Source organism: Phalacrocorax aristotelis, chromosome 14 (assembly GCF_949628215.1).
Source record: "Phalacrocorax aristotelis chromosome 14, bGulAri2.1, whole genome shotgun sequence".
NCBI classification, from domain to species: Eukaryota; Metazoa; Chordata; class Aves; order Suliformes; family Phalacrocoracidae; genus Phalacrocorax; species Phalacrocorax aristotelis.
This window is the reverse complement of record NC_134289.1, coordinates 4,130,900-4,144,907: the sequence shown is the minus strand read 5'-3', so window position 1 is coordinate 4,144,907 and position 14,008 is coordinate 4,130,900. Positions and strand designations below refer to the sequence as shown.

Below are 14,008 nucleotides of genomic sequence, written 5' to 3'. Positions count from 1 at the left end.
TTGGATTCTGCTTCTATATATTTAATTTGAGATGAGTACTGCAGGACCTCTTTTGTTAGCTGGATACCTCATGCACGTTGTTATTATTTCTTTTATAAAAATCAATAAAGACTTAGGAACAACCACCACCAATAATAACAGTACATCTCTGTGTCGTTGTGTTGCAACTTGCCGAACAACTCAGGAAAGCAATAGACAACAGTCTAAACAGAAAATAAAAACAATATAGTGGTTTCCAAATCAGACCCAATCTACCAACCTGTTGCCTTTCCAGCCACTTAGGACTGAGGCACCACCTCAGCCCGTAAGAAGTCAGCAACAGAGGGTCAGGAAGGGTAGAAATGCACGGCAAATAAGGCACCAGAGTGAGTTCCTCTAATTTAGTGTCCCGGTCTCCTTGCCTATGAAGCATAGGCGAACACACTGACAGAAATTTAAGAGCACCACTGTGAAAACCATAGGCAAACCGTTGCTATTGAAGTGCCTTCCTGGGCACTGACAGCACTCAGGGAGACGCATCCCCTTGATGTTTCCCGTGCCACTTTGAAACAAGGAGAGATGACGAAAGATTTCCCCGCCACCAGAAAACAGCCACAGAAGCAGGAGCCGAAATTATCTAGGACCTCTACAGTTCAACCCCAGAGTATCATTTAGTTACCCTCTATGGCAGGTTAAAAAAAAAACAACTGCATGCCTGCAAGGCAGCACTTTCTCCTCTCCTTTTACTCTCACGTGTTGTTGCCACCGCTCAAGCTGGGATGCCCGTGGACGGAGCAGGGAGCAGCCCTGGGTACAGCGGGAGCAGCACAACCTCAGGGTCGCGGCTGCGAGGGCCCCGACGCAGCGGTGCTCGCAAAGCCCACGCGGGACACAACACAGCCCCCAGCTCGGGGGCCGGCCAGCTGTCCTCCAGGTCAGCAGCACCTTTAAGTGAACTACAGCAGGCTGAGCACTTCTTCACAAAAATCCCTCAAAACCCATTTCCTGGGGGGACCGCTCACTCGGATACAACCCGCACTTCACATTTACCAGTTTTCCAGCATATGGGTTAAAGAAAATATATAACATTCTAATACTATTGTTTTAAAGGTTAATGTATTCCCAGCCACAACTCCAAGCAGAGATTTTAGTCCAGGAACAATCATCTGGTGGCAGAAAAGTATTGAGTAGATGACCTAGGTCTTTTCTATATCTAATTTTTATGCATGTATGGCTCCTTTTTTCATTTCTTTCCTTTTCCGGTTCGCCCATCCAAAATAATATAAAACTAAGGCTAAACACAGCTGAGGTTTTATCCACATCACAGCTATTAAACACACAACATCAGCACATATGACAGCACCTACGCTCCTCCACTATTTTTTATTCCCATATGAAGGATTGCTGCTTTTACTACAGACAGAGCAAGATCCTTTCAGCAGGCATCTCTCCTGACTTCCCAGGCATTCCCACATGCAGCTTTGATAAACCAGAAGGCTGCTCCAAGCCCTAAAAGACAAGGAAATTCAAGCATCGAAAAGAAGGAAAAGCTGGTGCCCCTGAATGTGTTAAGAGCTGATGAAAAGACAGGCTCTACCTCCCCAAAACCTTCCTCTGTGCTATGAAAGAAAAGGCGTAGAAAGCAAAAGCAGCGTGGCTAGAAAGCCTTTTAGCTCTTGAAATAAAGGGAAAAAAAGGAAAGTTTAGGGCATTAGTAAACACTAACCTGAAATACGGCAGATTCGGAGCTCTTTCTGCAGAAGTCTAGCATCCCAGGCCCAGCAAAGAAAAAACCCCCATAATCCCAGCAACACCTCACCAACCCAGTATGCTCAGCTCTTCCCTTTTTATCCCCCAGCAGCTGGGCCCGCTCAGTTAAATGGCTTTAGGTGGGCATGTGCCTCACCTGTTAACCCATCCCAGCTTGCCTCCATGCAGCTGAGCAGCAAATGAAGGTTGGAGACAAGAGTGACCCCAACGTGGTCACTTAGAGACCCTCAGAGGCAGCCGGTGTTTACAGCAGAGATGAATTTATTAAAGAGAGTGCTTTGGAGAAATATTCGTCCTTTTCTGCATTAGAGGAAGAGGTTTCATTAGACCTAGAATAGCACTCTTGGGTGTGTGGAAATGTGCCGTACTTGTTTAACCCAGCAGTTTTTTAATGACACATATAAGACTGTTATTAGTCTTCATCTGTAATTTGAAGCCCAGGTTTTAGTTTTCTCTGCTGATGCTGAGACAAGATGAAAGCGCTCCTAAATCTTACACCCAGGCAAAAGCAGGGTAAATCCTCCCCTCCCAAGGAGCCTAGGGAGGGGACGGGGGCTGCTGGGAGGAGGGCTGGGACCACCCTGGTGGAGATGGTCCAAGAGGAAGCACCAAGCATCCTTGTAAAGGGCGTGAGACGCTCCGAGGAGGTTCACATCATAGGATAACGAATTTTAGCAAAACATCACCCTCCTTTTTGTGCTCTGGTTTGCTAGCCCTGACCTCATCGCAGCCCAGAAGACCCAGCGCTGCATCACACCGCAGCTGGGGAGCACTCCCGGCCTTTTAAATTCCAGGTCAGCATGATCCAGGGATAAAATTCACCCCTGTGCCAGAGCCAACACAAGATATCAACAAGCTGCTTTGGAGGCTCAAATATGCTTAAAGCTGGCCTCAACCCAAGGCTGAGTTACAACGGGAAACACAGAAGCAGGCAACATAACAAAACCAGCGCAAATTAAAGAGAAGAAAGGCACACCTAAGGTGACTCAGATGAAATTTAGGCCATCAAAACACTGCCCTGCTGTTTCCTACTGGGTTGGTGACTTTGAAAGCTCAAAGTCTGCTGGTGGAAAACAGGAGAGGTAAGAATGTAGGTTGTGTCGCTGTGGCCTTAATACTCGCAGCCCGATAGTGCCTCCCCACATATGCCAGGACTGGGGGCTTTCCTTTCACAGAAGGAAACACAGGCACCATCAGAAGCAGAACTAGCCCATATTTCATTTCATTTTCATCCACACGTAATTTTCTGTGGGAATTACATGATCTTGACGTTTTCTTCTGTTGCTTCTGGTTGGTGTTGAAGAACCGACATGCACAAAATAAAAGGGGGGGATATTTTTGTGTTGGATTGCTGAGAGCTGAAAGGTTTTGAGCGACTGGATGAAAGCGTTCAGGAAAATTCCAGATCAAATATGATAAGTTGTCTAAGTGAAATGCTGCTTTTCGGCACTCGGGCTCCTTTCTGAATAAAAATGTTGACACCAGGGGCAAGGGAAGAAGAGAAGAAAACCTGTCCTAGTGAACTCCATTACTAAAACTCCCCTTAAAATTGCAAGAGAAATAATTTCCCTGTTTTTTGGTTTGGTTTGTCCTTTTTTTTTTTTCCTGGTGGCAAAGATGGTCTCACCAGATTACGACAGCCAACAGGAAAAAAAACCCTAGTTATTCAAATACAGGTGATCAGAGGCCAAACCCTCACCTCTGGTGCAGTGTTGGACAGGCAGCTTTGCTGTTACGGGTCTGACACCTCCCTGTGCTCAGGAGGAGACGAAGTGGGCAACGCGGTCTCTCACATAAACCTAGGATTAAGGGATTACCATTAATTAACGCTGCGGCTCCACCAGGGCCCTGCCTGTGTTGCCTGTGATATACTATCTTTCCATCGGAAAGAAGCAGATGGATCTGAATTTCCAAAATCTCTGAGATGGAGAAAGAGCAGGTATGAGACAGGAGGTGGGGGTGTGGAGCAAGCCGGCTATGGAGACAGGGAGGCTGTGGATCATCAGAGAGGAAACTAAAATCTTGGCAATAGAAGTTTTTTCTCATTTCCTAAGGAGAAAAGGCACGTGGGATCCCACCCCATGTTCGTACCTCAGCACCTGTCTGCCCATCCCCTGCTCTTACCTTCTGACTATGTTTTCTTTTAAAGCAAATCTGGCAGAAGGGTAGCTCGCTCAAAGTAGAAAGTTCCCATATATTTGGGGAAAACCCTGCAAAAGAGAGTGTCTGTGAGCGCCCTCACTAACGGCAAAATGAAGGCGCTACCACAGGAGGGGGTCTTTTCGGAAAGAGGGCTGAAGTGGCTCGGTTAATGGCAGGAAAGCTCAGTTAAATAAGGACAAGATATCTCCCCATCTCCTTGGTTTCTCCAGAGAGATAACCCCTCCACTCTGTGCTTCCCACCAGATACCAAGCCCATAGCATCTACTGCTGCGACACAGTGAAAATAGTAAATCCTCAACCTCCTGGCCTTGGCGAGATCTGGGGACCGAGATCTTAACAGTGACTAATGAAAGCGAGTTGTCCCTGTCCCTTGGCACTTAGGATCACCTTCATTTCCAAAGAACAGCTGCTTGGCACTACCCAATACCCCCATCTCTTCAGTCAGATACACTGTCCTTGCAACAGCCAGTCACCTCTGAAAGCCCAATGCTTGAATAACTAGGTCCGAAGAGGGAAACAAGGTGCGTCGCTGGGAAAAGAGAATTATTTACCCAAAATAAGGGGTTTGCTATTAGTGAAGCAGCTCTCAGTAGCCCCAGGGTATGCCGGGATGTAGCGTACCCTCCCAGGTGTGGTACCCTGCACTTGGCAGGGGGTGAGCATCAATTATCCCAGCCCATCTAGAGAAGAAAACATCAAATATATTTACCAGACAGCCTGGCCAAGCAGCATCAGGAGGGGAAGAGGAAGGTGTCAGACATAGCAGGAGCCCAGCTGATACTGTGTTCTCACCTTTTTTTATTATTATTATTATTAATTAAAAAAAAACACATTCCCGAGGACAAAGCGGCTAAGTTCACTTTGCGATCATACCACCAGCAGCACAGAACAAACTGGGATGCCCTGCAGACCTCCCAGACCATAACTCTGTCCAAATCCAAGTACCTTAAGGTGGCAATAGGTCTGTCTATAGAGAAGACCCCTCCTGTAGAGCATCCCGACCTGCAGGATGCCATACCAAGTGCCAGGAGACCAGGACCACTCTGATACCACCATGGCATGGGACATTCCCTGGGATAGTCCTCCTCCAGAGTTTGCCTGTCCTTTCCTCATTGACAGAGGTAGCTCAGCCACGACTTTCATGTCTAAACGAACAGCTTAGCTTTGCATTGCCCAGACTCTCGGCCCTTTTGACCTTTTTCTGGTGGTGATTCAGGGCGCCACAGCCCACAGCATCAGTAGGACCCACTCCATGCATAGGTGGTTGTATGTCCCCTGTCCCGTATACCTGCCTTGGCACGTGTAGGTGAAATACTGGTACATCATGATAAAGGTGCCTATATTTATGTGCGTGGATGCTTTTGGCTCATGTGAGAGCAGAAGGGCTTCCTGTGCCTCCTCCTGCCCACACTCCCACAGCGTCGGGCAACGTGGCTGGCGCAGGGGTTGTACCGGTGGGCTTCGGTTAGCTCCCAGCCTGCAGCCCAGACACCCCTGTCTCAGGTTTGCCTCTTTGCCTTGCTGCTTTTTTCCCTGAAAAAATAAAGTAGACAAGAGGTACCTGGTTAACAGCTAATTTCCCTGTTCTCTTAAATCACCAAGATTAAAAGCTTTCTCCCTGACGGCTGCTTCATAAAAGACTCGAAGGTTTTTACTCATTTATTCCTTTAAAAAGGAATGCATTATCTATTTTAAAAGATGTGGTTTTATGGGTAAAATCCTCAGCAACGCTCCGTCTCCTGAACCTGCACTCTGCTGATTTTCCAGACAAGCCAGAGCTACAGAAATGCACCCGAGCAAAATCAGAAGTTCTGGCAAACTCCAGCCTTACTGTGCAGCCTCTGCGATTCGCATGACCCCCTTAGAAACATGGGACTTCTGATGGCTAGATGCTTTCCTCCAGGTGAGGTGGTCCTCTCCTCCTTGGAAAGGTTCCAGCTGCTCAGAAACTAGCGTTTTTGGAGTTTTAAGTCAAAGTATTTTGGGTTTTGAGTGCTGTAGGAAAGGCAGGCACAGCCCTTTTAATATGCGTTAGCCAAATAAATGTTCCTATTTCAAGGCAGGGGATGCAATAATAAATATCAGGTAGGAGAAGTGAGCCCGCCGTAGCTTTTCATTTGTATGCATGGCAATTTTTTTATATATTAAATAAAAATTCACTCTCCAGAAATGTAGCCCAGACCTGCTAGCTCAGGCCAGCTCTTGTTAAAATGATTATTAATGGTGGTGCACCTCTTCATAATGGGAATGAATGGTCCAGCCACCTTTCAGTTCCACACATATTACTGACTTATTCCTTCATCCTCCTCTCGGTCGCAATATTCCCCGTGGCCTTCCCCTTGAAGATCTGCACGCAGGTGATCCATCTTGTAGCTTTTAATGCTTATTTTTGTAAAAAGATAAAAATAAACCATTCCATTTGGATGAAAAATACAGGAGAGAGCACCTAGCCCACCAAGGGAGGCGGGGCAGGGGGAAGAGAAGGAAGAAAAGGCTTTTCGTCCCTTTTCCACGTATTTAAATCACAAATGCATAATCCACCTCCTTTAACAGCCCCTGCCCTCCCAAATAAATAATTTCCCCACCACGCTGGAGCAGGGGGATGACAAAAGAGAGGATGATCATCACTCATGGAAAGGAGGCAAAGCCAGACTAGGCAGAGAGCCCTCGGGGAGTTTCTCGCGGTGCACCATGCAAACCCCAGGAGGATGTCTGCTGTAGCAAGAGCAATTCTGCCATAGCAAATTCTTGCAAAAGCAATTTTAAAAGCAAGGGCCGCTCCCGAGCCCTTTGCACGGCCCTTTCCATGTGACTCTATAGGGCCGGCAGGAAACATGTACCCACGGATGCCCAGAAGAGCAGGGGAAAGGGGGGAAGGAGGATGAAGGGGGTGTCCCACACCTTCGCTCCCACCTCTGCGTGACAAGGGAGGGCCACTGTGTTTTCACACCTGCTTCATCACTTGCAATCCTGGAGGAGCGTGCTGCCGGGGATGGGTGAGTGTGCCAAACCACGCCAGGGTGAGCATGGGTTTGGTGACGCATGTGCTGGCTGCCGGCACGGGGTCCTTCCCCGCCAGCTGCTCCCGACTGGATCCGGGCATTTCATAGACTGGAAAACCACCAAGTTGTCTCTAGACAGCTTCTGGCCACCTTAGCCACGCAGGCAGTTCAAAGCACAGGCTTTCGGGTAAATAAACCCGGCTGGAGCTGGCCATCGATGGTTTTGAAGATAGGCAACGATGTCGGACTTATTGAAGCCATCTCAAGTGATCCAAAAACCAAGGAGAACAACTGCCGCCAAAACTACAAGCTCTTTCAGACCTTCAAATTTAAATGCCCACCCATCACAAATACCACCCGAATTCCCCCAGAACCACAAGCGTGCCTTCCATATACCATAAACATCACCACCATCATGCGTCTATGAAATAACTCACGGCTATGTGCCACAGATCCCGCACCAACCCCTCCAGCCCCCTGACACGCAGCCCCAGCACTATCACCAAAATATCCCCAAACAGGTTTCCAAACCTGATTCTAAAGACTTGCTACCACTAGTGAAAGATTTTGGTGTTGGTGCAGTCTTCAGCACTTCCCACCATTAAGGGGATATAAAAGAGCCACTTTTCTGTTGCATTTAGTAGCATGGTTTTTTCTGATTCACCAAAGTATATGGGCTAAAAACATGATAATTATGGTTTTTAGCATAAGAGCATCCACAGAAAAAGCAGTGGCAGAGGCAGGAGGAGCACTGCAGCATGCAGCCCTGGGACTTTGGCAAGGCAAGGCTTGCAGGGACCAACCCCAAAAACACCAGAGCAGCTCCATGGCACCACTGGATGGGGCAAAAACAGCCAAGGAGAGTGTGCGTTAACTTCTTTGCTCTCCCATATGCTTACACCTGCTGAGAACTGAAGATGGACATTTTCAAGGTTGGTCTCTTTATGTTTGTAGTTTAGTCACTTTTCTAAAAAACAACACACACACACCCCCAAAACACCCAACCCATGCCCACTGGCTTTCAGGATAATGAAACCTAACCCTAGTCTTGCTTGAAACCCAACCAGTGGTCACCACCAGCGGTCACCAGCCGCTGCCCGCACAAGCAGTTACAGCCGTATCTCTTCTCCCCACCGTAACACGGCCCTGGCTCCGTCTCCCCCTGCACTGTGGCGAGCGCAGATGGAGACGCATTTGCCTACACGTATGTAAAAGTGATTACAGACAGGAGCCCGGGGGATTTGTTTCGGAACAATGTCGTAATGAGCCTGAGGATAAGCTGCTGCCCAGAGACAGGCCTTTTTCCCAAACGGGTGGCAGCCACAAATTAGATAGTCACATCACGTTATTTCCAGCGAGTTAACTCCCAACACCGCACCTCCACCCTGCCGAGGAGGGGGACGGCACAAATTGGACCATCCCCTGCAGATGCACCCCAAATCAAAGGTGTTTCGGGTGGGGAAAGGGGCCAGGGGGGAGGATTTTTAATGGCCCAAAGTCGTGGAAATTCATTACTCTGATAAGGCCCTGGTTGTTGGTTTGAGCTTCAGCCATGAACAGTCCCTAGAGAAATTTCACCATGTTCAAGCTAATCTTCTTATAAACATTGTTGTGGCTTTCTTATTTATGTTTTTTTTATTTTATCCGACATGTGTCAAGCAGCCCTACTAAGCCTAGTACATCTCCAGGGAGGTTGGTGTTTTCTCTTTTTCCTACCGCCCCCCCCCCACCTGAACACTGCTTGTCTCCTTTTTGGCTCCTCTGGGCATTTCTCCATCACTACAGACAAACCAATTTTTTGTAATTAGCACTGGGAAAAAATCTCAGTAGGCTTGGAGGCTCAGGTGAGATAAAGAGCCAGGTTCCAGCTAGACATCCAAAATTCCCAGAGCTTGTAGGCTTCAGAGATAAGCTATAGAACTTGCTGGACCGTCCCTTCTTGGTGTGTTCATTTATTTTTTCTTTCCAACAAACCTTCAAAATAAATAAAGAGTTAACTGGACATTTTTTCTGTGCTTCTCCAGTACAGAATAGTTCAAGCTACTGGTAAAGCCCCAGTTGGGTACTGCCTTTATTTGTGTTATTCTCGCTGTGTTTACAAGCAGAAATAGGCAGGGATTAGACCCCCCAAGAGTATGGTTTTAGATTATGTGGTGAATATGAACCTGCCTTTGAGCTTCAGGTTGAGGGATATGTGTTGGTGAAGGGACATCTTTCCCGACACCTCTCTCCCCACTCTGGTGGAAAGTTTGTAGGAAGCCAGTAGAAAGGAAGAGAGAAAAAAAAAAGTAAAAAACCCCAGAACCCAGACAAACTTGTGCTGTAAATGGCCATTTTCTGGAGGAAGCATCGAGCTTTTGCCATGCAGCGGGAGATTAGAAATACCCAAGGAGTGAGAAACATTCACACGCATACAGGTACACACAGCAACCCGTACGCTCTGGAGACTTCGCTACAGAAAATCAGTGTGAGCTTATCAACCTGCAGCAGAGTCAGGACAATTAAACATTTCCTTCTCTGCTTTTATATATATTGGATTTAAGTTTTGAAGTTGTTCTTACCCGTGGATGGAGTAGAAGAAGCATCTGAGCCAGCATCTCTTGTGGAGAGTTATCTCTAATGCAGGCAGTAGCCGAAATGATTTCCATGGCTAACCACTGCTGCCTCTGCCCTTAAAAAAACAAACAACAACAAAAAAAAAACCAAATACCTGTCTCTTGTTTCCTAGCTATGGACCAAAAAAAGGAAGGTAGTGTGCATTCAACACCGATTTCTTTGCTGGAACCTCTCCTTGCGCACAGATTTCTGCACTCAAAGAAAAAGTCCCTCCCCGAATGCTGAGCTTTTGTCATCGTGTTTTTCTGTGGCACAGAGCAAAACTTTGCAGGAGGCGGCCAGCAGAAACCAGAAATGGGGCCCAAGTGGCAAAACCAAGCCCAGAATTGGAGCCGCCCGCCAGGTCCCTGCACAGGTTGGGGATGAGGCAGTGGGTGCAATCTACTACAAAACCAGTCTATTAAAGCACTAGCTCTCAGTTCCACCAGAGGCGAAGGGTGTGTGAAGCCCCAGAGGAGTCTCAGGCCAGCAACTAAAATATCCTCCTATTCATTTGCCCGGTTTTTACTGAAAACCAGCTCAAAGTCATTGGAGGAATGGAAAAGCACCAAGATAAACCAAGTAATTAACAAGCTACATAACTAACAAGCCAGTGATTGCTTTTCCAAGTCCCTGCTCCAACCACCTCCACGCGCAGGTTCAAGTGGATCTCCCAGGAGATCTTTGTAGCACAAAGCTTTCTGGAAGGACAGCAGCACCCCCAAATCCCTGGCTGCCAGCTTCGCATCCTACAAGCATCCTCCATCTCCTGGGGACTCAGGTTTGAAGTAGCAGCTTCCTTTTTATTTAATTTTTTTTTTTTTTTTGGTCTCCCCTAGTCAAAACGGACAGGGGAGGCAAATTGCGTTTACATCCCTTGGAAGTCAATCAGATGACTTTTGACTTTAGCAAGCTGTGGAATAGTCGCTGGAGGTGACTTAGAAATTAAACCTATGTTTTCAGAAGAGGTACAGCCCTGAAGAAGCTGTCAGGGTGAAGCGCAGCTGACACGTGAGGAATCCATTCCACGCAAGTTCCCCAGTAACCACAGATGTCGGCAACGCCACGAGAACTTGGCCTCCTGACTCTAAGGAGTTGTCCGGAGGGCGGAGCGGTGCGGAGGCATCGCGGCCAGGCTCTGGGATAAATGGGAGCTCGCGGTACCACGGAGCTGGCACGCTGCGTATTTGCCACCCCGCGCCAACAGTCCGTCACGCTTTTGACAAAGTGCTGTCCTTTTGGTCAACTTTGCTCATTATAATATCATTATCATACCAAAACACACCTCCATCCCAAAGCTACCCGCCTCTAAGGTGCGGCCACCCCTCACTGCGCATGCGCTTGGAATTTCTTCTAGTCTATGCTTTTAGAAGTAAAGCGAGGAAATTTTACCCCAATCACAGTAAAGGTATGTATGACGAGAGTCACTCAAGCTCCACCTGAAAGATAAAAAGTAGTATAAATAGTGTGGCGAGAAAGAGGGTGTCGGGGAAGATACCATCGCGTACCACTCTGCTTCTGGGACCAGCCGGTGGGCTGAGCCTCCTTCCCCCCCCCATTGGGACGCCTTTGGGTAAGATCGGAAACCTCTGTAGAGTCACTTTAAGTCTCTAATGTATTAGAGTCGCTTCATATTTGTTTTGCGTACTTGTAGCCTAGCAGTGTACTCATACCTTTGGCATTTATGTGTGTCTTGTAACCAGCAATCTTGTCACCAGTAACCCAAAGAACCTGTGTATCTGTTGCTTTAATAAATTGCACTATTCATTAATCTGGCCGTGATCGTTCTCACTGAACGCGACCGGCCGGGGCAGCTGCCAAATGAGTTACTAACAACAAATACCTTGATGAACCCTTAGAAAATAAACCGTTGACCAAGTCTGAGACTAAGACTGGACTCAGCCGCACCTAGACTCCTCTCTGAGAACGAGTTTAGAAAGCAAGGGGGTCCTGCCTGAACCTCAGGACTCAAAGGCAGGACCCCTCCCTAGCCACTCCACGGACTCCTACCGTTAACGCAACACAAGCGTCCGAGCGGGGACCCCAGGCCTCCACATACCTGATCCGCAGGCACCGCCGGGGATTTGGTCAGCTTGGGCTCTGTCCACACAGACGTGCTTTAAAGGCGTGGAGTTCGAGCCCTGCCTTGGCGAGAGATCAAGCGCAGCAGATTTACCTACACCCCTCCCGTCTTATCACGCATTAGCCCCGTCCAGATGTCAGGCGCTATCCCGCTGTTAACAATCCCCTTTTGCTTTTTCTTTCATCTCCCTGTTAAATTGCTGACAAGACCTTCCTGGCGGCCTTTTCAAAAGTAGAGGAGATCAAAAAATCAACAGAGTATTTCAAAAGCAAAAGTCCTTAGGGAAAATAAGAAGGGGAAAAAACAAAACCCAGGAGGGAGAAGGAGCCTGCGACGCTGTTATATTGCCCAGAGCCGAGAGCAAGAGGCTGGTTTTGCAAGTACTTTAACTCACTACTGGTAGGAAAGGGGCTGATTTGGGGTTTCACAGAGCCGCCTGCACAAGCGTTGCTGGTACCTCCAGCCGCGCCGTGCTCAGTGCCGCAGGATGGAGTTAGAAAGGCCCGTCTGGTTGCAGCCACAGCAAAACCCCAGTGTGGCATCCCAGCCCCGACGGATGCTGATGGCAAAACTCCTGCTAGCACTGGGGGGACAAGGAGCACGTTCCACAGGAAGCCACCTCCCCTTTGAACATCGTGGCCAGCACGGAGGAGAAAAAAATGGGGGGAAAATACCTTTCCCACCCATGCAGAGAAGGGAATTTTTTTTTTTTTTTGATAGGCAGGCCAAGGCGATCTATCTCTTTGCCTAGTTGACATTACCTTTTCTTTCCCCACAGTGTTCCAGTAAAGAGTTTTAGCTTCCTTTTCAAAAGGTGACACTGCCAGCTTTCAAAGGACACCAAAGAAGAGGCGACTCAGGGAGGTGACTCTGTCAAAGCAGCTGACAGCAGCAGGCAGAGAGCACCAGATGAGAAAAAAAATATTCCTAGCCTTTGCTGACATGGCCAAACGATGTCAGCATCACCAGCCCGCATGTGCGGAGAGGAAAACACAGCCAAAGAAAGCAGCAACGTCAAGCAAACCCAGCCTTTATTTCATTTTTCTACCTGGCTGATCATATTCAATTCTCTATTTAACTGGTAGCAGAAAGTTGCTGGAACAAAAAGCGTTAGGGTTGGGTTCCTCCCCCCCCCCAGCTTTATTTAATATTTTTTTTTCTTCTCAGAAAAATTTCTGAATTCTGAAAATTCAGATTCAGGGTTGGCCCAACGCGACCAGCTCCCGTGGCTAATGCGCATTCAGGCTGCACACAGCTCTTTGCTTCAGCAAGACCCAAAACCACACCTAAAAAAAACACACCTAAACTCATCGCACTGATGAAAAATAGCAGGCAGAAGCGAGCACGATAAATCCCCATTTCGGCATGCAAAGAAGGACCCCTCGGCACAAACAGAAGCGCTTGTTATTCACTCCTCGTGATGTGTTATTTATTATCCCACTTCTTCCAAAATTGCAGGAGTCTAATCAGAGCACAAAAGCAACAGAGGGTAATTTCGGCGGTCAGTCACACGCTACCAATAAGGAATAATAAACAGCTGGAGTGACCACTTGAGATGATCCATGGGCTAACGTCGGCTCGCACAAGCTGCTCAGTGGCCACTTCTGCACAATGAGCAGGATCTCAGGCTCAACACCCACTTAAGGCCGTCGTTAACGCCAAGCCTTTAGCAAGCCCATCTATGCCCGTGGATTCCTGTACACGCGCAAGATGTAAGCACGTGCATCTGGATCGGGGCTGAGGTTCATCGTATGCCTGCCAGCACGTCACTTAAGAGACAAGAAGAAAGTAAGTAAATACAAAAGAGCCCTCCTGCACCCTAGAATGACATAAAAAATTATTTAGAAGATAATCTTTCCCGGTCTAAGAACAAGGTAGATCACCGTATCACAAGATGATGCTATTTAATTTTATTGCTTTGCTTCCAACCTCCTTATACAACCCAAACTTCTCTCACATTATTGCAAACACACCCAAAGAAACTGGGAAGTGAAGAGAGCCCCATCGAGTAACTGGGAAACAACAGCAAAGCCCTGCTGGCAGAAGTGGCGAGAGGAGCATCTGATCGATGCTGCGCTAACCTGCGCTTGAAGGCTTGCGGGGGTCTCCACGGTCTCTTGTCTCCCTGTGGGGAAAGAGGTGCAGACATCAAATTCTGCCCATAAAATGCTTCTATAAATAAGTGGTACTTAGCTACCAAGGAATAGGGGGCCAAGCCGCCTGTCCCCCCACGCCACTAATGCCTCTGTCTCCCGTAAGCGGCTGTCTGGCTCTCATCTTTGGGAACATATTGCACAGTTGCAGCTTCAGCTTAACCCCTGACGATGCAGCGCTTTGCCCCCAGAAATACAGCGTTGCATTGCCTTTATGTTACCTGCCAGGTGTGCTGTGGGTCTTCTTTCCCTTCTCTTTGCAG

At 47.9% G+C, this 14,008-nt stretch overlaps 1 long non-coding RNA gene across 2 annotated transcripts in view; it reads right to left on the bottom strand.

Moving 5' to 3' along the window:
* LOC142064559 (uncharacterized) overlaps nt 1–14,008 on the bottom strand; it is a 200,819-nt gene that overhangs the window by 18,037 nt on the left and 168,774 nt on the right. The window contains exons 15-16 of one of the 2 annotated variants that reach the window (XR_012663152.1): nt 13,566–13,717; nt 12,737–13,361 (exon numbers count right to left, since the gene is read on the bottom strand). This is a non-coding gene — a long non-coding RNA (uncharacterized LOC142064559). Of the gene's footprint in view, nt 1–12,736; nt 13,362–13,565; nt 13,718–14,008 lie in introns of those variants that run through there. The other variant, XR_012663151.1, reaches the window with a different exon arrangement.